The following is a 27,021-nucleotide window of genomic DNA, read 5'->3' on the forward strand; positions in this document are numbered from 1 at the left end:
TTTTTCTCCTCCACCCTCTGGCTGGTATCTGCAGCCTCCGTGAATAACGAGACGGAGGGAAGACTTTTTAACCTGCCGACCGGCTTCACGCCGGGATGGCGAGGCCAAGCCAGTTGGCCCGTCTGGTGCGGCCAGAAGGTGCCGTCACGCCAAGTGAGCAGAGCGCTGGCGTCATTGGGGGAACGCGGAGGCAGAGTCTTGAGAGGATGCTCGTTCAGCCTCCGTCGCAAAAGTGCGTCCTTCAGCGTGCTCGTCTAAATGAACAACGTCTGAAGCGCCAATTATTGCCAAGCCTCTCTTTGGCTGCGCTAGGTCTCCAGCAATATGGCTGATGGTGTGTGTATGCATGTGTGTGTATTTGCGCCTCCCACACACCGAAGGGGATTTCAGCCATAAAAACCGGTGAGTGAGCAAAGAGGTGAGATGAAAGCGGCCGGCTTAGAGTCGGACGTCCGGGGGTCAGAAGAACAAGCCGGGTTCTGTTGATTAGCGGCGAGATGAAGAAGGAAAAGGTTGCGTCCCGTGTGATGGGAGGAGATCAAGTCAGGTGTGAAGGACGAGAGGACACGTTCGGCGGAGTCGGCCTTTATGCTAGTTTTGCCTCGTGCGTTAGCATTAAGCTAATCAACTATGTGGTGGGAACGGAAGCTTGAAGAAAGAATTCGCAATGTATGCACCTTAGGTCCAAGTTGGAATTCTTTACATTCATTCCAAATGAGGCGCTGATTGACACGTCGCCGGCCACGACGGCTTTTCTGTGGCGAGCAAAGAGGGGCCTATTTTGTATTTGCATGGAAATGCGCTTCGCATCTCGGATTGAGTGGCGGGCCAATCAGAATGGCTGCGTGCGCGTCCGTGTCACATCCCCTCGCTTGGCGGTGACATTCGGAACCTCTTTAGTTTTCTTTCAGAAAAGTCTTTTTCCCACGAGGGATGGAGGTGATAGGAAATCATGGCGCTGACACGCTTTGTGCTCAGGATGGAAGATGCTTATTTTTGTTCCGTATATGTTGATGTTGAGCTCCGAGTCTTTTTTTTGGTTTGGTTAAAGTGTGTTTTTGCCTTTAAGAATTCTTATTACTATAAAATCAATGCTGATTTCCATCATGGCCTTTCACATTAGAGGTTAGCATTAAGCCAGTTAGCATTCGTTAAAAGTAATTATATGGCTTGGTTGAATCATAATCTAATTTCTGTTAGCCCTTTATACACAAGGATTAAGCTTTCATTAATGCTTAATTCGGTTTAATTTTATGTATCAGTAGCACATTACCTTTAAAAAAAAAAAAAGTGTGTATGAATCTTCCTCCATCCTCCCGCGCTCAGATGGACCTTCTCCACAGCTTTCGTCTTTTTTGTTTCTCGCTAGCACGCACAGGCTGGCTGGCCGGCACGCATCCCACACTCCGCCGATGACGAGTCGGCGTGATGGAGGAGTGTTTGCGCTCGGCTCATGTAGCACATCCACAGTTTGGCACCGTGTCAGGCATCTGTCAAGGCTCTTGTCACCGAGTGACTCGCGACGCCGTAAATCTCATAGCGGGGACGTCGAGTGAATTCTGAACGTGTGAGAGTGAAGGCGCTTTGGCTGCCCCCCCTCGTCAAACTGGAAATAATTAGTCGGGTTTGTGTCAAGGTGCGAGTGGGAGGTTTACGGCAGTCCAAATAACGATTTGAGAAGGTTTCCACTTCAGGCTGTTGGGAGTTTGATGTGATAATGATCCAAAGTGGAAGACTCTCACTAATCCAGAGGTTGTCAAACTCTTCAAGCCAAGTGCAATAAAATACTTTGCCGTCATGACCACTCAGTTTACTCTAACAAACGAAACAAAGAGTTGTGTAGCTTTGGCTTTGCTTAGCGAAGGCGAGATCTTCTCGGGCATGTTATTTATCCTCTGCAAAGAATCGCCAATATTTCTCCATCTTACCGTAATTCTGAAGCTCTTCTTTGTTTGCGTCTCTGTGACTGCATTATACTGCCCTCTGGTGGTTAAGTTGTCCAGAGCAGAAGGAGCACCAATTAATTAATCTTAATTCACTGATTAATTCTTTAGTGTTTTTTTTTTTTTATATAGTCTTGACTGGATTAATGGCATTTACGTTAAGGCTGATTAATTTTGAAAAATAAATCATAATTATTTCTCATTATTGTTGACTGATTAAATGCATGACTTTTTTTCAAGGTCCTCTTAACACTACCAGTAAATAAAGAATATAAAATTGACTTTACATCAATTATTTCATCTCGGTTAAGTTTATTTCCCAAAATAAAAGCAAATTAATATGAAACTTTATATTTCTACTTTGATCAAGTGTTTTGAGTAAAAAAAAAAACAGGGGTGGTCTAGAATTCCGATTCAAGCTGGTTTTTATCTCGGAAGGCGTGCCGACCAGACAACTCATTTGGAGCATCTTTCCCTGTCAGCGCCGCGTTTCCCCGACCGCCGGAACCTTTTCCCTCCCAATTACCCGTACGTCTCCTCTAACTAACCTCCTTGCGTCTGTTGTCCCATTTGAAAAATCCGACCGCAGCGTTCTGTCACAACACAGCTGCTTTGGCGCGAGACGTGTTATGTTGTCGAAAACATCAAGGCTAAAGATGAGGAAACGGATACCACTCACTTTTTTTTTCCCCATTCATCTGGCCGGGAGAATTGGAACCAAAGCCTGTTGATGCTGTGAAAGCAAGTAAACAAAAGCGCTTGCCAAAAAAACCACCCAAAAAAATCACATTGTCCTCCTGGCATTGCCGCTTCTAACCAGTAATGGATTTTCTCCATTTTGACATTATTGATGAGTCACGAGCGAGTGCTCTCTTAATTGCACCGCCGAAGGCCAGAGAGCCGAGTGCCTACTTACCCAAATATTAAAGATGGCGGAGGAGGTTAGCATATTCACTTAACTGATGTTCGCTTGGCATTGCTACAGCCTCCTCCTCTTCTTTTATTCTTTTTTCGCCCTCTCATTCCTTTTGACTGTGCTGCACCACCAGGGGTTGAGAATCCAGCGCTATCATCAGCACCATTAACGGCCACAACAAAGTGGCTTTGAAGCTCTCGCCGGGGTTTTGCCGCTAATAGGACATACTGTAATGGAGGGTACGCTCACAGCCCACTCTCACCTTGTTCCGCTTTCTATTCATAGGGGGGAAGCAAAAGTCTACACACCCGTGGTTTAAAAATGAGACCTGGATAAATCATTACATAATCCAGTTAGCCAAAATCGCTAGCTTCACTTTGCCGGACCGATAGAAATGTGATTTTTGTCTCTTTTTTTTTTTTTCTTCTTCCCTTTATTAGAATAACGTTGCTGCCGTCACAGTCTTGGCAGCAGACCTTGACCGGACTCTTCTTTATCGCTTTTTCTCGGCCCTTATTTACATTTGTCACTCTGTCGTCTGTCAAATCCCTACAAAGGCAAAGAGGTTGATTATGCCGTGCACATTCTTATGTCGCTTGTGTTTTATGGAGCGTCCGCTCAGCGTTTCCTATTGTCTTTTCTAGTTTGTTCCCCCGCCGCAGATAAGGAATAATTACCAGCGCGTCGGTTGACTCGAGTCCTCCTTGAGAGTTGCCACGCAGGCTGAAAACGAGGCATCGCGGCGCTATTTGTTCCCCGAGTCAAGTCTACATCGATATCTTTGTCTGGAGGTGGAGCGCTCGCATCTGATAATCTCCCTTTTCCACTCTTGAAATTAGTTTCTCGCTCTCCCGAGGCCAGCCAGCGCGGGCAAAATAACAAATAAGCCAAAAAGGTCACAAAAAAACCCCAAGACCAACAAAAAGAACAAATATACGGTTTTCCCTCACTTTACGTTACCCCGGGATTAAAGAGATGGACTTTTCTTTTTAATGTATTTAGAATGGAAATATTTGGCTAGCTAACGCCATGCTAGTAAAAAACAAAAGGGAGATGAATTAGCTTAGCGCAAGCTAGGTTGAGGCTAGTAGCAACGTCATCTCAGGGGAGGCTGAAGCTAACTTGTAACTCCAGCTATTGCTTGCAAAAAAAAAATCACTCATATCTTGTAAAAGTCTCAAGTCGGTGCTTCGGCTACAATATATATTGATGTGCAAGGAAGGCAGTCTGTAGATCATTAAGGCGCCGTCTTCATCAGCACCTCACCTCAAGGACAGACCACCACCCGCTAACGATCGATGTTTCCTCCCAGGAGCTGATATTAATTTAAACTTCAGGCGTAGTGATTTAGCGTTATTGTGAAAAGCTGAATTTTAGTCTACCCACACACACACTCGCGGGAGTAATAGAAATAGCCCGTCTTTGTATACGTAAACACAAAGGCGACCTCGCTGAAACCTATCTGCCGTCTTTTGTCAGCGACTTCTTTTTCATCTTCCCGAGACGGCCGACATCGCCCGCGTGATTATCAGGAGAGCAATATTGATTTTGTCAGAGTCGTTTCAGTGGCAAAATATTGCCGTCTGCGTTTGTGACAGGGCGTTTTGTTTCGCTTGCCAAGGCGGCTCTGCAGAAAAACGGACTAACTCATCTATTCAGAGGAGAGTAAAAAATAAAACGCAGACTGGAGCTTTTCTTGACGATGTTTGAAATTATGGTGCAAGGCCTTTCATTAATTAATGTGTCTGATGGCGGCGGAGATCCAAGCGGCCAGATTTTGTGTTTACTGGAGCGGTGGTGTGAAGAATTCCGAGTTGCCACTCTGGTTGAGTCACTCGGTGTTTCAGATCATCCCGACGGACGGACGCGTGAAAAGTCTTTGATGTCTCATTCGCTGTCAGCTGTGCTGGTGTGTTTTCGTGCTGTGCTTTTTTGTTAACGGGAAGATGTTATGTAATCGGGACTTTTTAATGGCCAGTAATAAAGTCAGAAAAAAAAAAATCTGGCCTGGTCCAAGCATATTTAAAGGGGAGCCTAGTGCCCCTGTGCCCCCCCAATCCATCTAGCGCCGCCACTGATTTAATACCATGTGACCCAAAATATTGAAACGCTGACAATTTCGGGGGCCAGTAAAGCCGTTAAATGTTTCATCACAACACAAATCGCTTTTTGTTCTACAAAGATGTCCTTCTGAATGGCTGTCAGTCATTGTGGTTTATTTTTAATCAGCTCTCTTTTCATACTCCTCCGCTTCATCACGAGATGGCCTCAATATAGAATGGAGATCTCATCGTTTTGATTCGCCGTCTTTATTTACACGTTTAAGACGGAACGATAATGCAGATACTTGAAGCCGTAACACGGTGGGAGGATTGAAAGGATCAGGATCAGCTTTGCTTAATCTGTTTCTAATTCATTTCCACAACGTTTTGGAAGCCGCCGGAAAGCAGACGCTTTGCTTTTTTTACGATCATGTCCAATTTGGAATTTATTTTCTCGGTAGTTATCAAATTAATGTTTTACTGGATAAAAAAAAAAAAAAATGACAGTAAAGGCTTCGCTCTGAGTTGTCGGTATCTCTCGCCGCCGTTTTTGACCGTTTGCCAGGCTCGCTCGTCCGCCGACCCGAGCGAAAGCCGCAAGCTGTCAAAAGCACTCAGGCACTTTGTTCAACTCAGCCCCGTCCGTCCACAAGGTGAACGCAGCCGCAGCATCTCGGGGTCAGCGCCAGTGAACAAACGCTAATGGTCTTCTCTTCGCTTCGACTGGAAGACCAGCCCCGCTCGGATGTTTGCGTCAAACTATTCCGACACCTTTTGACAAGCAACAAAGCTCAGCGTTTGTCCGCTTGTGAGTTTTAACAGCTCGGATCGAGGTCCAGCTGACCAAAGGCCACGCTCGGAGAATGTTCTCTTTTTTTTCCCCTTTCCTGGGGAATGGCCGGGGTCGCCTCCAAGATGATTTTTCTTTCCCCGCAGTTGCACAAGAGCCTGAAGAGGAATGCAACTCTGTTCATTCCAGGAAAAAGGCGAGGGGAGGGGAGGGGTGGGCGGTCGGGGGGGGGGTTAAATGACCCTCAGGCGAGAATACGATGTGGGCCAATGGAAAAAGAAGCTAGAGGTGATTGCCTCTTGTCACGAGCCAGCGGGATTGAACTTGGAGTGCCGCAAGGCGGAGTCGCTGCTAGATTGGCGCACCTGAGACATTTCGGGGCTGACTCGAAAGTTTTTCTTATGTGGAACAAACAATAATTAAGAGTTTTAAAAACAATCGTTTTGAACTAGAAAGCAAAGATATGAATTTCGGAGCGTGTTAAATCGTTTTTCCAGATAAACGGGATGGTTTGCATAGGAATTGGTTATTTGAGTCGCTTGTTTATTTATTTTGTTTTAGGGAGGGGAGGGGGTTGTTGATGAGTGAAGCCAAATGATTCGCAGCCGAAGCACGCTGACGGATTGTTGCAAAACGGCGGTGGCAAATGACTCACATGTGCGACGGCCTGGCGTGAACCCGGCCGCGTCCTCATTAGCTGCGCCTCAATCTAACCACTTCATTGTTTTCCAGCAGCGATCCGTCGCCGTCTTTTTGAATGTTGGCTTCGATGGCGTGGAACGGCTCATTAGTTGGCTTCCAGCAAAACGAATACAAGATGATACGATGGAAGATGTCGGAATTATCGTTCGGTCTGAGGATAAATGTTACTAATAGATTGACAAGTGCACAAACGATTGGCTGGTGACCAATTGATAGGCCGGATCTTGACCACCCGGTTTTCCCGTCTTTTCGACCGCACAGGAGACCGATGATGCAACACTCGCAGTTTGTTTTGACTAGCGCTGCTGACCTTGTGTGTTAAAAGCCAGGGCGCCCCAAACTGCCCCCCCCACACACACACACACACAAAGACTTGATGGCTTCACACACATTGTCAAGCCGGCACCACGCGTGGCTTTGTGCCCCGCACCCTGACATTTTAGCTTTGCCCTCCTCTTCGCCCTGTCCCTTCTCGTTATGAGGCGGCATCCATTGCTGTCACAATGGCTCTTTCAGCAGCAGCATGTGCAGCTCCAGCTTTTGTGTGTGCGTTTGTGTGTGCATCTTTCCATTCTATGGAATTATGTGCATTTCATCTTGAATGTCTTAACCGGTGGTTCTCAAACTGCGGGGCCCGAGCCAGAATGGGGTAGACTAATTACTGGTATATTCTTTTTTGCGGTCAACTATAATGTGATAATAATGTGATTTTTTTCAAGTTGATTCATCGATAACTTTTTTTCGTTTTGTGAAGATATGTTTTCAAGGACCATGATTATAACATTGTCGCATTTTGGCCTCCCCCAAAAAAGTGAATGTGACCTTAATGAGGTGCTATTGAAAATGCAAGTGAATATTTAGACAAGACCCAAAAATAGAAATAAAACGGGCCTAAACAGACGCTTTACACTTTTCAACATTGAGCGCATCAAAAGCGCTGCTCCCGGCCGTCCATCTTTAAAGTTTCCTTTCATTAGCGCCGGGCGGGCTATGTTGCGCCTGCTTTGCAAATTGGCCTCCAAAGAAAGCAAAAGCCGACTGTGTTGATGTGGGAAGCCGCTGTGTCAGTAATCATTGACTGGCTTTTTGTTTCGTTCCCACAAAGGTAATTATCAAAAGCGAGAAATGATGACATGGACGTTGCCATGCCATCCACCTTTGCTCGTTAAGAAGCTTTGTAGAAGCATGAATGCACGCCAAGATAAGTTTCAGGATCATAGTTTGCATTACAATAGCAGGTCATATTTTTCGAAAGCTAACGACCTCCCGTGCATAGAAAAAGACGACTTTCACTTGACTTCAATGTCGTTTTATTCAAAGTACAATATTATAAATAGGAGTCCCTTTCGGTGCGATGTAATTTGCCATAACGCAGTATAATTTACCCCATCGGGCTCATTATTCGATTCCAAGGTAACCGTTTGGAAGTCGACATTGGAAAGCCTCAAGCTGCAATTATGTACTTTTTCCAAACATAAAAGAATCATGTTGTTGCCAACAGGCTCCCGCTATCATTTAGTTTGACAACTTAATTTGGGACCTGTTTTTAAACCATTGTAAATTTTACAAGTAAAAATTAGGGCTGTAAAATATTAAACCTTAAAAAGCCGGACCTGGCTTGGTGGGTATTTGCTAACTACTGTAGCTAACTCATTAGCTAGCCATGGTAGGCTATATTGAATTAGCATTACGTTATTTTGTGTTGACAATTTAGTACTGTTATAGTCGCGGTCGTTTTATTTCGACATGTTCCAACTGTCCTGTGTTTTAAATAAGGTGAGGTCGAAAAATGTCAGTGTTGTTTTGACTTCCATGGAAGTTGCCTCGCGTCTTTTACAAAAAGCTCTGCCAAGTTCTAATGGTCACTTCAGGTCTTTTCACATCTCGTCTGTCATGCACTGGCTTTGAGTCACTTTGGAAAGGGACCTTGGAAAAACATCCAGAAGATCTTTTGTCCCTCCTCCGAAGCAAGCAGGCACCCCACACATGCCACTCAAGTCTCAATCCAATTTACAGTGGGAATGGAAAGGCTCCAGACAGTTTAACATGGTGTGAGTGTTTTTAAATGAGCGGCCTTGTTTCTTTATTAAACACCTCGCAGGCGAGACAAAGACATAAACACGGTGTCACCGTTTCAAGATCCATTTAGGAGTCGGACGACGATCATCTGAAGTCATTCTTGGCACGTCGACTTTTCTGAAAGGATTCGATAGCCGCCCGGAAGAGTTATTAGATGGGAAGCACTTATCAATTTGAAAAGAGACAACAATGGATGATTTGTTGTCTCCCGCTGTTGTGTTTTGCTGCAATTATGGCACGCAGTTATTGCAATTAGATCAAGCTCAAAAGCATCAGGACGTCCAGACGTAAGAGTTGAAAATACGCGTATTGATTTTTGATGCCTCGGAATTAAAAGCCGTTCTCGGTGGCGGATGGCTCGGAAATCGTTTGCTGCTGACGAGTAGTTGTAGTAGTTGTAACGATATTTAATGAATTTAATTCACAATTTTCCTTTCGCTTAATGACATGTAATGTCATATTTAATTAATAATTAATTTGAATAATATTTTCCCTTTAGCTTAATGAGATGTCATATTAATTAATTAATTAATATTCGTCCTTTAGCTGAATGAGATGTTGTAGCGTCATATTTAATTAATCATTTTCCCCTTTAGCTTAATGCTAACATATAATAAGAGAAGCTAATTTATGGGCATGTCATATTTAATTAATAATTAATTTATTTCATATTTGTGCTTTAGCTAAATGAAATGTTGTAGCGTCATATTTAATGAATCATTTTCCCCTTTAGCTTAATGCTAACATATAATAAGAGAAGCTAATTTATGGGCATGTCATATTTAATTAATAATTAATTTATTTCATATTTGTGCTTTAGCTAAATGAAATGTTGTAGCGTCATATTTAATGAATCATTTTCCCCTTTAGCTTAATGCTAACAAATAATAAGAGAAGCTAATTTACGGGCCTCGTGAGGTTTTTTGAGTCATAGTCATCGTGTGCTATAAAGAAGGAAAAGTGAATTCATCCGGGGCAGGTCCGATTTTTGCTCAGTTGAATTCCGTTTGGTGGGCCGTGTCATGTTTGGCCGGCGCTCAGCAGCAGAGGTGTCGGGATGTTTGCCAAAGCAACAGCAGAGCTCAAAAAGTGCAAGCGCTCCAAAACGCAGATGTCTTCGTCTTGCTCTTCCTCCCGTCGGACTCCGTCCACGCTGTTTATCAAGTGATTTCCATCAAACACTGCAAATAAAGCTGAGCCAGGACTTTTTGTTCGCTTTGCTCCACATTCCCAGCGTTTCTTTATTTCCTCGGTGAATAATGCATGAAATTTAAGTCAGGCATATGCAGGAGGAGCTTTCTTTTTAGGACTCAGCAGGCGATGCCGGTCACATGACTTGGAATCATGCCAGTGAGCGCTTCTTAAAAAAACACCAGTTTCAGAGCAAAAAGCGGAGAAAAACGTCACTCCACAAATCTCAGATACAAACAGCTCGATTCATCCCACGAGGGATTTGGAGCTTCCCAGTGTGCATTCATACTTGGTTAGGGAAAAAAAAACATGGGGGAACTTTAGAACGTCTGCCTAAAGGCAGAAGTGAGAATTCCTTCGAGAGGACATGATCTTGACTGATAATTCTTTTTTTAGCGACTTGTTGCTGATTCACATTAAGATTCCTGGGTTTTGGTGTCTGTAGCTGTGATTAAATGTTGTTGGACCGCTTTGGACACCGGGCCAGATAAAGCAAGGCCGCTTATCTTCTCGGCTTAACATTTACCGAGGAATTGCCTCTATTTGTCTGACAACCATCACGCCGTTATATTTCCAGCACACCTCAATCTCACACTTTCCCGTCTACCACTTTATTTTATTTTAGGGGGAGCATCCAGGCTGTCATCCAGTTGGCGAGGTGAAAAAAAAAATACCCACAAGGGTCACAGTTGATTTCGAAAGACCAGCTTCATTTTCTCGACGGCTGTCACGCGCTTTGATTGGAGGACGTTGACGCTAGCTGTCGCGCGCTAACAACTCACTTAACGTTAATAATCGCGGTGAGCGTCGGAAGGACGGTGACGCTGTTAAATAATCACTTCTTTTTTTTTTTTTCCCTCACAAAGGCTTCTCAAAGGCAGAGAGGTAAAATACCCGCTAATGTCTTTGCCCTGATATGATAAAGAGCTACGGTGATTGATTTCCACGCTGCCATGGCGGCGTTCCCTGAATGAATTAGATGCCGTCTCTCGCCTCCCCCCCTCCCCTCCCCACTCGGCTCTGTTGTGTTCGCAGAGCTCATTTGCCGTACCTTAATGCTGCTGGCAATCGTTTCGCTGGCGGCGCTTGGCACCGGCAGATGTTGGGATTTTCGCAAAGTGTGCCTCTCGAGCAGGGTGTCAGCAAAGTCGTTTTTTTTGGGGGTGAGAAACATCAGCATGTGATTTGACTTTCTCCGCTCGGGTATTCTCGAACACAGCTGAGCTCAGCGCTGGAGATTATGCCAGAGAATATCTTTGATTTTTTTTTTTTGTGCACCCTTTAATCCCTTTCAGGTTAAGAGGCAGAAAAGTTTATCTTTGAGCTTGCGCAGGGTCGCTCCAAGGTCGTCATTCAGAAGCTCCTGTGTGGAGTTCGTGTTTGGAGACCTTTAGTTGTTGACCTTTCAGGTTTGATCTTTGGCTGTCCCTCAAATTAGATTTGAAGATTCTGAATGTGTCTGAAGAAACTTGTCTTCCATTCAGAGTTAAGACCAGAAGTAGTCTGGTTTAAATGAGCAAGTTCTTCAAGAAACTTCTTGATGCAGACCGCCCCCCCCAACCCTCCCCATTTTCTGCTCCATCTCTTCCTCCTTCCCACTCATCCAGTCTTGCAAACTTTAGAAGAGCGCTGCAGGCAGAACAAGCCGACAAGCTTTTGATCTCGGTGATGATGACGACAGACTCCTCGCTCGCCTCCCTCCCTCCGACAGCCGCAAAGCATCCTCCGCAGACATTCGAGTAATCACCGTCCAGCAAAGCAATCAGACATCTCGCACCTTTCCCCATCTTCTTTTTGATGGGCCGTTTTGCTTGTCCGTTATGACGTGACACCTCCTTCCCTCACGTTTGGACTCTTCTCGAGACTCTCCAGCACGTTTCCAAGGATTATCACGCAACATTAGCAAAAGAGCAAAGCACCAGCTGTCCAACTAGTAACATGTGAGTGGAAAGAGCTCTCAAACAACGATCTCGGGTTACTCGACCCGCCTGACCTACCCAAATGTTCTCCTCGTAACCGCACGCCGGCTTTTGTTTAACGGCCGCCGGCCGCACCTGCAAAACCAACTGCGGGCTTTGATACGGGGAAAGTGAGAATGGCTTGTTGCAGTGTCGGAATTTGGCACAATGTTTGAGTGTCACTTCAGATTTAAATGTAGTTTGGTTTACCGAGGTGAGACAGGATCCAGGCCTTACCTCTCCTTCCAACTTCCTTCGGTTGTTTTCACCGAGACGTCGTGGGAGTCGTGCTTAGACTCGGTAAAGCCTGCGTGAAAAGGTCGCTGTGTATTTTCTATTTCCTCCACTGAATGCGGCCGGTTTCAGGTTCCTCTTGTTGTGATGAACAGAGTAGATGAGTGGTCTTCAAATTTTTCAAAAGTACCTCCTGAGAAAATGGCTAACTGTACAAGTATTACCGTTTTGTACAACAATAAAATAATTAAATAAATAAAAATGATATCATAATAATATATGTATACAAAAATATGAAAAAATATATATAGTATGTTCCCATAAATATTATAAAATATATTGCGTAGTAAGGGAATATTTTGATCAAAGTGCCAGTCACAAGAAGGATATTTTCTCTATTTTTCTCTGACAAACTGGGTTATTTTAGCTCACACTTGTCCTAATTTTTAAAATTTTGCATTTGGGATGAGTTCAATCAAACCAAACATCGCTTATTTCCCCTCGTACTTTATTTGTAGAAGTTTCACGGAGTCGCCCAGAGGAGCCTGGAGAGTGACCTGCTTTACCCGTGCGAGAGCGAGAAGGTAGTTAATGTGACAGTCCCAGGCAAGCTCGGCCATCAGGACGAGGAGGCGAGGTGAGCGCCGAGACGCTAATGTGGGCCGCCGGCGAGCTAGCCAAGTCGTGTATCAAGCGAGGTGACGCGGAGGCTGCAAAGCGCTGGTCTTCATTAGTCAAGAAACAAATTCTCTCCAAACTTTTCCTTCCGACACGCAAAGTTGCACGATACGGAAAGAGGTCAGAGAGAAATTCTCCGCATGCCACCTTTTGGGTCGGTCGAGGTCGTCTCCGGTTGACATTTCCCAACTGCGTCTTTTTGTATTTCCTCCAAATGCCATCTTCCGATCGAGCTTTCTGTTGTAATTGCTTTTTACGCTCGGCATCTGAGTGCCATTTTGTTTGTAATTATGATCCGAGCGCGACACGCGTCCTTTGTTCTCGGCAGAATTCCATTTGCAGGACAGTAAATCGAAATATTGAAAAAAACACAGTGACCTCCTTGCCATTGTTTATATTGGTAGAACATCTTCCAAAACATCATTTTCTGTGATTGAGAACCCCGAAGCAAAATTGGGATTTCATCTCAGTCACCTGATTTGAAAGTTGTGGTTACCAAGTGACACAATTTCCAAGATTTCAAAATGTCTGGCAGCAAGGATGAAACATGTGTTCCCGATTGGGAAAAGTTCTGATTTGTTTAGCCTGCCGTCTCCCAAATACAGACGCTCTCGCTTTTTCGAGTCAACGATGGTGTCATGTGGTTCCCTTATTCAATTTGAAACACAAACAAACACTGGCCGCAATATCGGGTGCACCTTTCCGAATCTAATTCCATCCAGTTCTCGATTCAGATCCAGCTGCGATTCATTGAGCTCACGTTACATGAACGATTCTCGACTCGCTATAACCCAGATGTGCGACCGCACCGATAAACCTTGTCACGTTAATACCTCTTTGAAATTGTCTCTCTCAAGTAAAGCAGAAGCTGGTATCACCGATACTGAATCTTCCGGAATTCCCTCGACACTGATTGAATCATCTCGCGATTCATCCAGATGACGCGTCAACAAAACAATCATCGGGTTAACGTTACCGAGCGGGTCTTTGATGCCGCCTCGCCCGCTCGGTGAAGTCACCTTGCGGCAATGTCGGCAATCTGAACCTCAAGAAAGTCATCTGAATCAAATTTCCAGTCTTTGTGCCACGGCGCTTCGGGTCAGGGTTCGAACATCGACTCGGGTGGGCCCGTCGGAAGCCTCGGGGCTTCCATTGTGCCACGTCGGTCCCGTCGAACAAAAGCGCTGACGTGACTAGACCGGGAGTAACGTGAGCCCGCTCAGGTATTGCGGTCTGGTGTCTTTCACCCAAGAACAAAGTAAGCCGGCCATAAACCGGGCGGTAACACGACACGCATGTCGATGATTCCCAGGCGTGCCGGGGTCACTCGCACCGCCGGGTCATCGCAGCTCGAACGGAAGAAGAGAAATCCGATAGGCCGACTGCACTTTGACACCGGCGCGGGCTCGGCCGCCAGAGTGTGAAAAAGCGTAACTGAACGCACAGCGAGTCAGCCGGCGTTCGATATCGATTAGTATTTGATCCCTGTCGGTCACTGTTCTCCCGCAGGCTCCCTTGACCTTCACTCGCCGTCTGCTATCAGGCTTTGTCGCTCGGCACGAGCGGGACGGCTTAGCCTTCGCTGAGACGGCGTGGGGGCGGAGAAAGACAAACAAAGGCCGTATCAAGAAAGGATTTAGCTTTGGGCAAATGATGGAAGACAAATGGAGTGACTCAAAAGGTCCATTATGAGAGCGGGGGGGGGGGGTTAGGAGGGATGGATGTCAAAGACGAAGAAGCTGTGAATACATTTCGGGAAGCCTCGTTGAATGGGGCGAGTGGGCTTAAGCAACTTATTGCTCCTGGCCGCGTTCCAAAGCCGCCGTCCTCGTCCACTTTGTGCGTAATCGGACGCACTTTGATAACAGTCATGATCGCGACGGTGCCAAGTGCGCATTAGCCGCTAATGTTGTTACCGGGCAGACTTGCCAAAAAACTGCGAGGAACCACATGCAATATTCCCTCGGCTACATAATCATAATTTAGCTTGACTTTTTCTGTCTTCTCGGGGGTATTTTTAGCGATTGTCGGAAATTAGAACCTGCCGAAACCGAGTTAGGAGGTTAAGAATAAAGTAACTTTTATTTTTTGTTATAAAGGTTTTAAAAAGTATAAATAAAACTGTTGTTTTGGTTTTACATGGAAAAATAGGGCAAAAGGTGTGACTTTTAGGATAGTCCGATACGGATTATTTGCCTTTACATTGATTCCTATGGGAAACTTTGCTTTGACTCACAAACGTTTCTACTTACCAAAAGCAATTACTGGAATTACTATATGTACTCCTGCCCATTTTTTCATCACAGTACCATCATTTCTCACTTTTTTTCATTTTTTTTTTCTAGTGACGGGTATCTGAAGATGGACCGTTCATGACCACCCCGGTGTCTGGACCCACCACGTTTGAGGGGTGAAAACTTTGACCTCCTGCTGTCTTTTCCGTGGAAGTGGTCTCCCCAACCCCTCCATTGCCCGGTATGTGTTCTTTACCACTTCCTTCCGCTCCGCCTCAAACTGTTAAGTCATGTTTTATAGTCGCATTTGCTGGCCGGCCCAGCTGCCGTAATAGAATTGCCTCTTCCGACACGGGCGACTGTTTCCACGGTAACGGAGGCAGGAAGGCGATGGGCAGAATGTTGTTATCCACTTCCTGATACACGCCACGGCCCTTAGACAGTGATGGACAGCCGTGTTTCTGTTTTGCGCTTGCTGCCGTATCGACATAAAGTAGCCCGGCTCACATTTGTAAGGCGAACGGGCAGCTTTGCAGCCAGCCTTTGCCTAATCACTTCATCTTATTTTTTTATTACCCTGCTGCCACTGCCTGCAGTGTTGGACGCTTCGTCAGAGGCTGACAATCATAAGATTGTCCTAGCGTTCTCGCGTGGCTCCTGGGAATTTATTTTTTTGGCTCCAGTTTTGCAATATTCTGAGAAAATATTATTTTTCCCACATCTTTTTTTTTTTTTTTAGCTCAGAATTGCAAAGCCGTGACTGCTCTGCCATAATCGTCTCACGTACTTTTGGAATAGGATCAACCAAAGCATCCTGGTGTCACACTTTAAGGTGCTTTTCGTTGACTTTGTGACTGGGAAAAGAGCTCATGTATTCAGATTATTTCCCAAATAACTGGCTAAAAAAGCATATATTTTAACAGCACTCAGGGATTAAAAAGATATTAAGAATTTCTACAGTATAAAATTCGGTATATTGGTCATTTTGGCTATGTTACTTTCATTTAGAGGTCTAGTATATAGTTTGCTAAAACATATGCTCATATATTGTGATATTGTACGCTATGCTATGCTATGCTATGCTATGCTATGCTATGCTATGCTATGCTATGCTATGCTATACCATCCTACTGTAGTATACTATACATCAAGAAATATCCTTGTGTTATTTTCAAATGCTTGCATAATTGGTAGGCGTCACTCTGATGCTAATGCTAACCTTCGCTAGCTGTCGCGTTGCCTAGCGTCAGCGAGGCAGTGAAAAGAAACGAAAGGTGAAAATGAGCACGCCAAGGTCAAAAAAACAAAACACACACAGCGTTATGCTAATTATTCGAGCAATTACATTTGTTACTCTGATGACCTTGTTCGATAACTCCTTTCATCTTTCTATGCTTTGAAAATCTTATCTCCAGATCTTTCTCAACTATATTAAAATACAACCACACCGGGAAGTTTATTTTAATTACAATGCTAAGACAAAACAGGCACCCTCAAATTGTATTTTTTATTGTTTGGCGTAATGTTGAGCAGCCTGAGCATGCTACTTTTGACTTTTTCTCAGTTTTGTGTTCCATCACTTTCCGTTTCCCGGCCGCCAAAAGATAAACCGACACTCTCTGCGTTGCAACTCTAATCAGAGAGGACATTTCACGGCCGCCTCTTGGGTGCCAATAGATTCCTGTTTGTTATTCATGTCCTGCGTAGTGTCGCCGTGTTCCTATAAAAGGGGCTGAGATGAGACTCTGGAGGCGGGCCCGCTCGCTGTACATAGTTTGGCTCACATTAGGAGGCGTCGGGTCGATGCCGCCGCTGCTGGGTGCTTGCGCCGAGCAGGGCGAGTTATATTTAGTCTGACCTGAGTGGTCGTCCCAGGGAGGGGAGGGGGGGAGGCGAGGGAGACAGGTGTTGGGGTAGGGGGGGGGGTCATTATAGAAGAACACAAAAGCTTCACAGTTATAATGACAGCTACCTGTGCGTCTAAATTTAGCTTCGGGCGCGATACACCTTTTGTGTGCCACATCATCAATCATTCTGAAAGTTCAACCCCCCCCAAAAAAAAAAAGTTATTGTGTTTGACCCCTTACCTATTTTTCTAAAATGTAGGATAATTCCCACTTGGACTTTCTGCGGTACAGCCTCAAAGTGAATTTGATTGATCTCTTCTTTCTTTTCAATTTTATTTTTTAATGAGCTGGTCGAAGCCTTCTGCATGTTTTAACTCGTAACGATGAAACCAAATTGATTCTTACGACCGTGTCGAGTTGAAAGCGGACTAAATTTCCTTGATCCTCCATTCTTTTAGATTTTTTTATTATTCATGGGATTTCAGCATGTTCTGAAGTCATCGTTTGATGAAATTGATTGACTTAAATTTAATCATAATCTTTAAAAAAATAATTTAATGGGATGGCTGATTTAATAAAAATATTTTTATTAATCAGAACTCCTTATGATGATTTTGAAAAAAAAATCTTCGATTTCACCTGATTTTTTTTTAACAAAAACAAGGAATAATTTGTTTATTTAAAGATATTTAATTGAATGTTTTGCTTCGGCTTACTCGACCCCATAAACTTTGACAATGAGCCAAATGCTGCTTCACCAAGTCTCGCTCATAAAAGACGAGGCCTTTTCAACAGACCCAAGAACGTGTCTGTTTTTGTCTGCCATCCAAAAGTGTCGAGAGGCGAGCTCGCTTGTGAGCAAATAGTCGCAAGAAAAAACAAATGGTGGGTGGAGAACGAACTGAAGCTGTTTCCAGGACAACCACGCTCCATTTGAGGGCCACGCATCGCGTTAGCGCTAACTCGGACCTTGTGGCTAATCACCCAAGCGTTTCTGACCGAACCCTCAGAACATCTGCTCGTCGGTTTCTACCCATCCGACACGTGCCTAGCATTGTGTTAGACGAATAAAAGGTATCGGCGAGGGCAATCAGCGAGATTGCGATCCCAGTGGAAAAGCCACTCGAGTGTTCTTCGGAAATTTGTCATGTAATTCAAAACGGAAGAACAGATATTCCCTGATAAGTGATAGCATACCATTGTAATAACGTCCGCTCCCGTTGTGAACTCCCTGTTGAGGAGAAGCAGACGGTAAACTTGAACTTTGGTTATTTCCATTCCACTCAGAGGGGAACCGGAGTGGGAGGGGGCGAGCAACATTAGTTTTACACCAATAAATTATCCAAAGTGTCTTTTTTGCCGAGTTAGTTTCTGCGTTTCTCTGTTTGTATTATTTTGGATGCCAAAGGATTCAGTTGAGGATGCAGAATGTCATCTGAGATAGCAATTTTTTTTTTTATCCGCTTCCTGCCTGCTTGCCGCCGATTGCAACAGACGAATAATTCCGAAGCGTTTGATGTCGTCTCTCCGAAAGCTCTCGCCGTGGCGCGTGTGAGTGGAATTTCTACGTTTTTTTTTTTTTATGATGAAAGCGCTTCACGAGTCGCTCGCTGTCGACTGTTGCTAAGCGAAGCGTCGTAATCGGACCGAGTTGACCTTTAGCTGAACCGTAAATTGCCAGTCTGACCTTTCACCTTCGGCTCTAAAAGTCTGTCCTTGATCTTACGGGGAAATGCATCATTTCAACCATTGGAGTGGCATTTGAGAGGAAGAGGCTTGCCGTGTCTTTTTTATTTTTTACGTTTCTGTTTAAGTTCAGAAAGATCAGTACGACTTGAGGAGTCTTAGTCGAGACGCTTTGCAGTCCGGATATGGAGATCACCTTTTGTTTATTTCGTTAAATTTTAATGACCAGAGTTGTTTGTCTATATGTGTTGCTTCACCATTTGTGATCATTGTTTCGAGGGTGACGCGATTCATTAGCCTGTTGATGCCGTTTGTGTGTTAGCATGAAGCTAACCTTTATGGTTGTTTTCAAATCAAGACTAGAAACTGGTCATCGTGATCGTTTCTGAGAAAATATAAAAAGATATTATCCCTTGTTAGTCATGTTTGCCTTTCAAAGGTGCACTTTTGTATGTTGGGGGACATTAAAATAAGATTGCCTTTTATTACTTGCACATTAAAAGGAAAAAAGGAGACTGTAACTGTCTCCAAGGTGACTTTTGAATTCGATTAGCATGAATGCTGAAAGGTAGCGAGGGCTGTTGTTGCTCAACAAAATGACTTTAATAATGCTTCTCCGCAGAATTGTGTGACCAATTCACAACAATAACCAAATGCTACTACCACTTTGGATTATTGTCGCCTGTCAAGGAATCCCAGCTGAGATTTTTTTATTCCACATTTATTTGGGATCATGTTGAAATTTGAGATGTCCAATCAAACAAAATTTATTTTTTGGGACATAATGTCATTTATGCTACTTGTTGCTAGGCAGAATTCCCCCCTGCATCATCAAATTGCCCTTAGGCTCAATTAAAAAAAAAAAAAAACAATCTCCTCCTCTTCCATCGCCTTCTCCTCCCCCTTCTTCACAAGAATCAGTGTTCCTTTTCTCCGGTTCAAGAGTTGTTCATTTGCACATAATCAATGCCGCTGTTGCTTGGCAGAATCCAAACAAGCAGTTGGTGTGAAAAAAAAAAAAAATTGAATTCCATACAATTAGATTTTGGAATCGTTTTGAAAGGCTGAAGGATGCCAAAGTGAAGTTTATGTGAAGTCAAAGTTCACTCTTCCAATAACCTTCAATGAGATAACCAAATGCATCTGTTGCTGCAGGACACGCATAAGAGACCAATTAGGGAGCTGCAGTTGGACTTGATACAATCGAATTATTTGTTTGTATTTTCATTATTGATTTACACGCTTCATCTTTGCAGGCAGTTAACATTTTAAGCTTTCCAATTTGGTCTTGTGAAAACAAAAACCTGCTTCCCGGTAGCACGTTTTCCAATGTCCATGGAAATGAAGCAAAAAAATGTCTCAGTTTCACGGCATTTTTCAATCTCAATGCAAATTTCAATCATTGCGTAACTGAAGCATGCAAGTAGGCCTTTGGAGACATCTGCTGCTTCCATTTGGACTTAAAGCATAACCCCCCCCCCGCCCACATCTCTCACTCCATTGAAGAAACCCCAACAGGATATGAAACACTTCAAGACCATTTTACGCAGTTTACGGTGAAGATTTTATGCCGTGCCGTTCTAAACAAATAACGTGAGGCGCCAATGTATTATTCCGTCTCAAGTGGGTCCCATTTCCTCCTCCCTCCGCGTTCCCACAACCCGTCGGGGATGAAAAGCAGCTGAGGGCCATGCGATGAAGATGCTGAAATCCAAACCGACCACAGGTGACGTTTCGCGATTTGCCCTTCCCTCCTCCAAATTTTTCTACTTCCCCCGCCTCCCTCTCTTCCCTCTATATAGGACGAGCACGACGTGAGGGCCCCGCGTTCGGATAATTAGCCGTTCTTTATTAATTATGAATAAGTGCCGGTGGTTCTGCGGGAGCCGGGGAGAGTAGCGACTCATCAATTAAACAACAGACTTTCCTGGCCTTTTGATTAAAGATAAAGATGAAACAGGATGATCAATAGAGACCCGTTAAGAGACTGCGGAGGGATAAAACGCAAAATTGGGAGAAGGGCGGACATAAAGACTTCGCCGCCGTGGCCGCATGCTCGTCGACGTGGGCGGTATGAAAGACATGCGTGCGTTGGAGTGCGAATTTTTTTTTTTTTTTAAGTGTCATCACGGACAAGGTGGGAAAGCCTCGCCATCAGTCGGGATCCATCAACGCCTCGCCCACGACTCCGATGAAATCGGTCATGCTAAACAAAAGCGGCATGTTAGCGAAAAACGCTACGAATAACAACGTGTGTTTAGCTAGTTGGATCGGGCCCTCGTACGGAGCACGCCAACTGTCTGGCCACATATGGACTCGTCGTTTGGCCTCCCACGCGTGGCGTGGCCCTCTCTTCGTTGTAGCCTTGAAGTTGGAGCCAAAAAGGCCTCTGATGGTCTGCCCGAGCCGCCGCTTCTGTTAATCGACAACATGACCGATTATTTGACTGCTGTCCAGTAAGTGACATTATCAAAGTGGACGAACTCGCAGCCGATCCGATTAAAAAACCCTCGGCCCGTCTTTCCGTTTCAGGTGAAGGGAAATGAGCCTTGGCTGTAGTTCCAGCTCATTACGATAATTGAAATTTAATTTGTCGAGGTTGTCGCTCTACTATCAGTTCATCCGGCCTATACTTGTCACCCATGTCAAATTAATAAACGAAAATCTATTTATTAAACCTATAGAAGGACATATTAAGTATACGGACAACGTAAATCACTGTAGAGTGGCCGCGAATCAGTTGGTGACACGTACGGCGGCTAACCAGTTGGCGCCTAGCGGGAGATGCTAATGTAAAAGTCGATGTTTCACTCGGTGTTCCAAAAGATTAACTCCAATCCACAACAATAGTTACATAAGAGCCAAGGTAAAATCTCTCGTCGCTTTTGAACACAACAAGCTAACCGGTTGGCGGCTAGCGCTGGATGCTAACGTAGCAGCCTACATTCTCATTTCATGCTCCTTCTTCGGATTAGAAAGACTTTCGGTTGCTTCGCCGCTTCAGGAGCATTAACTGCGCTGATGCATTTTGCTGCAGGTCTTAACGGCCTCTGCCACTTAGTCCTTTTATTTAAACGCCAAGGCGCTACATTTACATGCGCAAATTAATCGAGTTCCAATGCAGTACTTGAACTCGGCAGCAGGAAAAAATCTGAAGATCTAAAGTGGTAATGCCAATGGCCCAAGTAGATGTGCGTGTCTTTAAAGTGACAGATTCATTTCTACATTTCCTGTGGCATAAATCGATTCCTTGTTGCCATAGCGCCTGCTGATAATAAAGGAGGCGGGGCGGAACGCTCGTGTCAGGAAACGAATAAGGCCAACGTGAAGGTGATGTCGAGGTTAATGAGCAAACATAACGCTTAATGTTCGGCCATTTAAACCTGTATTGATGCTCGCTCCCCCCCCCCTTAGTTTTTTTATTTCTGGGCTTTTCCAGAAGCACTTATTCTGATTAGCAGCTACTCGGGGCCATGACGGGAGAATACGTACGATGCTTTCAGACTGATAAAAATTCTCGGTGGTTGAATCCAATTTGCTTGTGTGTTTATATGTTGACCGGATGTGATTAAAAAAAAAAGAGCGTTGGCGAGTTCAACCGGCATCTGGTTGTTTTTATCTTGTGGCGAGCCAGCAAGAGGAGCTCACTTTGACGCTATCGTCCGATTTATCCGCAGCCATTTTGACCCAACTTGTTTTCATCTTCCCGTTATCTGGCCGTGTCATCTTGTTCCATCTGTAAAATTCATGAAAGCAACCTCCTACTCCCCAGACTTGCCCCTCCCAGCGGCCATCTTTTGCCACAGTGTTGTGCATGTCTCTTTTAAGACTGCCAAATGAATCCTAATGATGTTTTTCACGGCCATGAAGAGGGGGCTTTCCAGATTTGACAGATTGTCCTTCGGTTTTGCTCATATTGGCTGCAGATGGAGAATGTTTGGCCGAGTGAAGTGAATAAACAGAGCTACTGAATGTCTACAGTGCTTCTCCATCACTGGGGTTGTGTCTCCGAGTTTATCATTTCAGTTTGGAAGTCCAAGGACAGATCCAGCCAGTACGTCTAGATTTATTTCGATTTTTGCCTCAAGTATCGGGGATCGGTATCGGCAGTCTCCACGACGACCTGACCTTTCATCTTTTGAGGCTGTACTTTTTAATTGGCAGTCTAACTTGCCGCTTTCACATGGCTTCTGTTTGTTTCTATGCAAGAGGAAGTCATTGTATGGTTGCAGAACATCAAGGTCGTCGAGATGGCGGCGTTGAAAAGCCGAGCCGGAGCGGTGAGCGTGCGGCGTGACTTCATCATTGCCAGCTGTAAATGAATCTTTAAATAAATCTGATTCATTTGATTCCCGTGGCATCGATCTGTTTTTGCCAAGCGCTAAATTAGCCGCTTGGAGTTAGCCTTGAAGATTCAACTCTGTTTGACTTCCAAATGAAACCATGACCAGAATATTTTTAAATGACTGTTGATACAAGGCGAGCAAAATATTGCGGGAGGAAGAAAAAAAAAGAGAAAAAATATCAATTTCCCTATTGATTGTTGCCAATGAGGTCACTTTGTGTTTTGAGTCCGTCTGAAGCGTGACTCCCAAACCTCAAGCAGAAGTGGATCAAACTGGGTTTAAGGAAAGCCGATATGAACATCCCCTGGAATGAACGAACATATGGAGGCTGTACAGTTTTTTTTTCCCGTTAATGGACATTAGACAACAATAGCGTTAAGATTTCCAATTTTTTTCCCTGGGTTGTTTTATTAGACTGCTGGAAAAAAAACATTCTGGAGAAACTAAGCAGTGTTTCCACAGTGGCTTCATGGTTTGGGTCATCTTAAAAGCAGCGTGGTTACATCTTGCTACTCCCCGAGAAAACTCTGTTATTATTCTCAGGGTCAAATATGGTTGTGGGAGGCAAAGCGACTCACTTAACAAGGAGTAACAGTTTGAAATTTTTGAAAAAAGGTGGCTTCAAGGTGTTTATTGCTACTAGTAGTTGAGGTTTCCATCAAACGAAACATGAAATCAATCAAATGGAGGTTTTTTTGTATTTAAAACAGTGTAACTGTTTTGCTAGCTTAATGCTAATACAATGGAAAAACGCCATAGAGGAGCTAATAATTAGCATGACTGTGCTATAATGCTTAAAGCAGGGCTTCTGCTTTTTTTTTTCTTCTCGCAAGGACCACAATGATCCCTCAACAACCCTCAAGCGTCATTCTCTGACATTCTTTCCCGTCTGCTTTTTTATTGAATCAACACGCCAATCTGAGCGGGGTCCAGCGGTGGCTTATTTTATCGATTCCGTCGTCTCCATCGGACATACTAAGTGACCGCAGACAGCTTAGGAGGGTTTCACCTCGAGTGTGTTTCATGCAAATCAGCCAAGATGTATGTTCCCGGGTGACTGAGCCCCGGCGACGGCGTTGATATGTTAGCCGCCAAGTGTGTCATGTCAAAGCGTTTAATTGTACGTGCGACACGACAGCCCGTCAGGCTTAAAGAGAAAAAAAAGAGTCGTTCATGCGTGACTCGCCGTCTTTGACTCCCCGCCAGGGTCATTCGGGTCGAGACGAACGACGTCTCTTTTTAATTTGTGCGGCGGCCTCACGCCATTGTGGAATCAGCCAAAGGCCGCTTTTGTGGCAGTGAGGAGCTTTTGAAGGTGCCCATTTTTCATTCACTGATGGTTAAACCGCGAGTCGGTCAGGGATGGCGATGATGAGCCGAATCGGGTTTTACACTTATATGAACGGTTGTATTTTTTTGCTATTTTCAATATGGCTAGTTCTTTCCCTACTCTCTCACCAGACGTGAAAATCACCTTCCGGGAGTCGTCTCTGTGAAAGCACAAGCGATGTAGATCTCTCTCAACTTCCTTCTTTTGCCCTTCAGCTTTCAAAGCTCCGACTTAGACTCACGACGGCGCAGCCTCCCCCTTGTGCGAAACCCGAATCCACTTTAACAAACAGTTCCTAAAGCCTTGAAGCGGCGGGAGTGTAAAATGTCAAACTTGCGAGCCACTTTGGAAGTCGACCTTAGCTTTTTTTAAATCTGGTCAAATGCATTTAGGGGGCCTACTTAATTTGTTGAGAGGTGGAGGCGGCCGTTTTTCTCCGAGCTTCAGATGGATAGAGACATCTTGGATGAGGCTGACTTGGCAACCTCCATCTCCGATTAACATGCTCCTCAGACACGGTGAAAGGGGGATCGAACTCGCGCACAGCCAGAGCCCGGCGAGTCCCGCCTGCAATGTTCTTCTACTCTGTTTGTTTCTCTTTTGGTTTGATGGCTTGATCCCAGCGCACATGCACGCACGCGTCTCTTTGTTCGCAAATCGTGTGATCGACACCGCAGCGGCGCGCGTCTCCTTTCCATACGAGGTGTGACATTCAAAAGAGGTAAAGCCGAAAATAAAGCCGGCCCGGAGAAAAGGAAACAGGTGGGATAGTTGCCAACCAATTGGAAGACGAGACGGGAACGAGTGATTGAGGGCGCTAAGGTGAAGGGACTTTTCAAGAGATTCACGGGTGACTCATGCAAATCTCCATCTCTGGCGCTTGCCTTCACTTATCCTCTCGGGTGCGTTTGAAAATTACATGGCAATGTTGTTTATGATGGGGTGTAGCTCTTGGCGCCGTTTTCTTCCTGGGAAATTGCGCAACACAGCTGCGGGACACATCATTGTGTGAATGCTGCATTCGGGTTGCACCGTTGCAAAGCGGAAAAAAAATATATAGCTCAATTTTGTCCTTTGGATGTGGGACGTGCTAGCGGAAAATCGGATTTCCTCAGGCGTATTCCCGACGTGTGACAGGAATCGTGTTCCTGCAGCTGATATTCCTCATATTGAAATTGCACGGACATTCTGTCGGTCCATCCATCCATCCATCCATCCATCCATCCATCCATCCATCCATCCATCCATCCATCCATCCATCCATCCATCCATCCATCCATCCATCCATCCATCCATCCATCCATCCATCCATCCATCCATCCATCCATCCATCCATCCATCCATCCATCCATCCATCCATCCATCCATCCATCCATCCATCCATCCATCCATCCAGCTTGACGGCAAGGCTGGCTGACTCGGAGCACATTCCAGTCGTCCACCCAAGATGTAACAAAGGCTCGTGTCTGTTTCTCGGATGCCTGTTGCATCATCAAACTTTGTTTTATTTATAACCATGTCGGAGTTGATCTCTGCGTGTGTTTTTTTTTTTTCCAGCCATTGGCTCCACTAAGCCGCTCTCTCCAACGGTGATGGATGGAGTTGCTTTTAGCCTCCCGTCAGTCTGGGAGTATGTTTTCTTTTCATGCTTAATGCAGTGGCGCTGGAGTCCTCCTCCAAAGCTGGTTTGAAGAGTGATTAATGGCATTGGCCCCTGAACCCTGCCCCGCTAATGACGCTCGTAAACCGGGAGAGAAGGTCAAAGGTCAGGCCCGTCGTCTCCGCCGTCGTCGTGTCACGGAATGCTTAGTAGCCGTCTCACGCTTTGCGGTCGGCGCTCTTGAGGAGGCGTCGGAGATGAATGAATCATCATATGAAAGTCAGGCGGAGGGTAGGCAAATAAAGGAATCGGAGGAAAGCCTGATCTCAGCTCTTCTGCTTCGCTCCCCTGAAACGTGGCCCGTTAATTAAGGCGGAAACCCGGACAGAATGTCTTTGTTCTACACGCCGACTGCAGATGCTTTGTTGCCCGCCGTCATTTGGAGTCCTGTGAAGGTTAATGACGGTGACACCACTCCAGCGGATAAAGCTCCCGGAAATTCGATGCTGTTCCGATTATTACGCGACGGCACTGACGTTCGGAATGCTTAATCGGACTTCCACCATTATCTTATCTTCGATAGTAGGCGTGTAGTAAAACACGATTTTAACCATGAGAAATGATTCTCGATTAAAAAAAATGCGAGTCAAACTGATTCGAAGCGTTTTAAATCCTCACGAATCAAAAACCGAATCATCCAGTGAAGAAATTCGCATCCCTAAAAGTTCGGCATTCTCGTTATAGCCGGGAGAGTCCCAAGTTAGCCAGCTTAGAACCGACTCGAGTCAAACCATGTGACTTGAGTCCGCTGCTTCTGGTTTTGATCTGGTTGTCTGCTCGCCTTGTCAGATGTCTGATTTTTCAGAGGAGCCATGACTTCATTTGTTTTCTTTCGATTAGCGCTGACTCCTGAGAGCACAGACGTCCATAAGCGCCAGCGTGGAGAGTTATGCGTCTCCAAATATGTTGTGCGTCACGCAGTGATCTGTGGCGCTGCCTGGGAAAAGCGTCTGACGGAACGCCAAAGGTCACCCCTCATTTTTCATCTCGCCTTCCCTCAACCTTTTCGCACCCTCCTCTTTCCCTTCGCCGTCTTATTGGATCTCCGAGGCTTCACGGCCACGCAAATATCGCGACTCTCCGGCGTCTCACGCAAAGACGAAATAAATCACGTGTGTCCAGGGGAGGCCGTTGTTTATCGCTTTAGTCTCGTGAAGGAGATAAGAGGAACTCGCTGTGACTAATCAAAATGGCGACGGCAGATGCCCGAGGATGTCCAGTAGATAAGCAGACTAGAATGATAGCGACTGTGGCTAAAGATCATGCGAATCTTTATCGACAACGAGAAATATTTTGCGGTCAACTTGAATAAAGTCACCCTGCAATGTCATCAAACAGGAATTACGAGTGGGGCAATTAGTGGTGACTTCCAAATTCAAAGCCGG

The 27,021-nt window shown here is 45.1% G+C and overlaps 1 protein-coding gene across 3 annotated transcripts in view; it reads left to right on the forward strand.

Annotated features, from left to right (window-relative positions):
* sema6bb (sema domain, transmembrane domain (TM), and cytoplasmic domain, (semaphorin) 6Bb) overlaps positions 1-27,021 on the forward strand; it is a 70,908-nt gene that overhangs the window by 5,710 nt on the left and 38,177 nt on the right. For 2 of the 3 annotated variants that reach the window (XM_088393583.1, XM_088393585.1), the window contains exon 2: positions 14,879-15,008. The gene's annotated coding sequence lies outside the window, so the exon portion shown is untranslated. Of the gene's footprint in view, positions 1-12,373; positions 12,493-14,878; positions 15,009-27,021 lie in introns of all 3 variants that reach the window. The other variant, XM_088393584.1, reaches the window with a different exon arrangement.

Source organism: Syngnathus floridae, chromosome 13 (genome assembly GCF_059516105.1).
Source record: "Syngnathus floridae isolate MCC-2025c chromosome 13, RoL_Sflo_1.0, whole genome shotgun sequence".
In the NCBI taxonomy this organism is placed as follows: Eukaryota; Metazoa; Chordata; class Actinopteri; order Syngnathiformes; family Syngnathidae; genus Syngnathus; species Syngnathus floridae.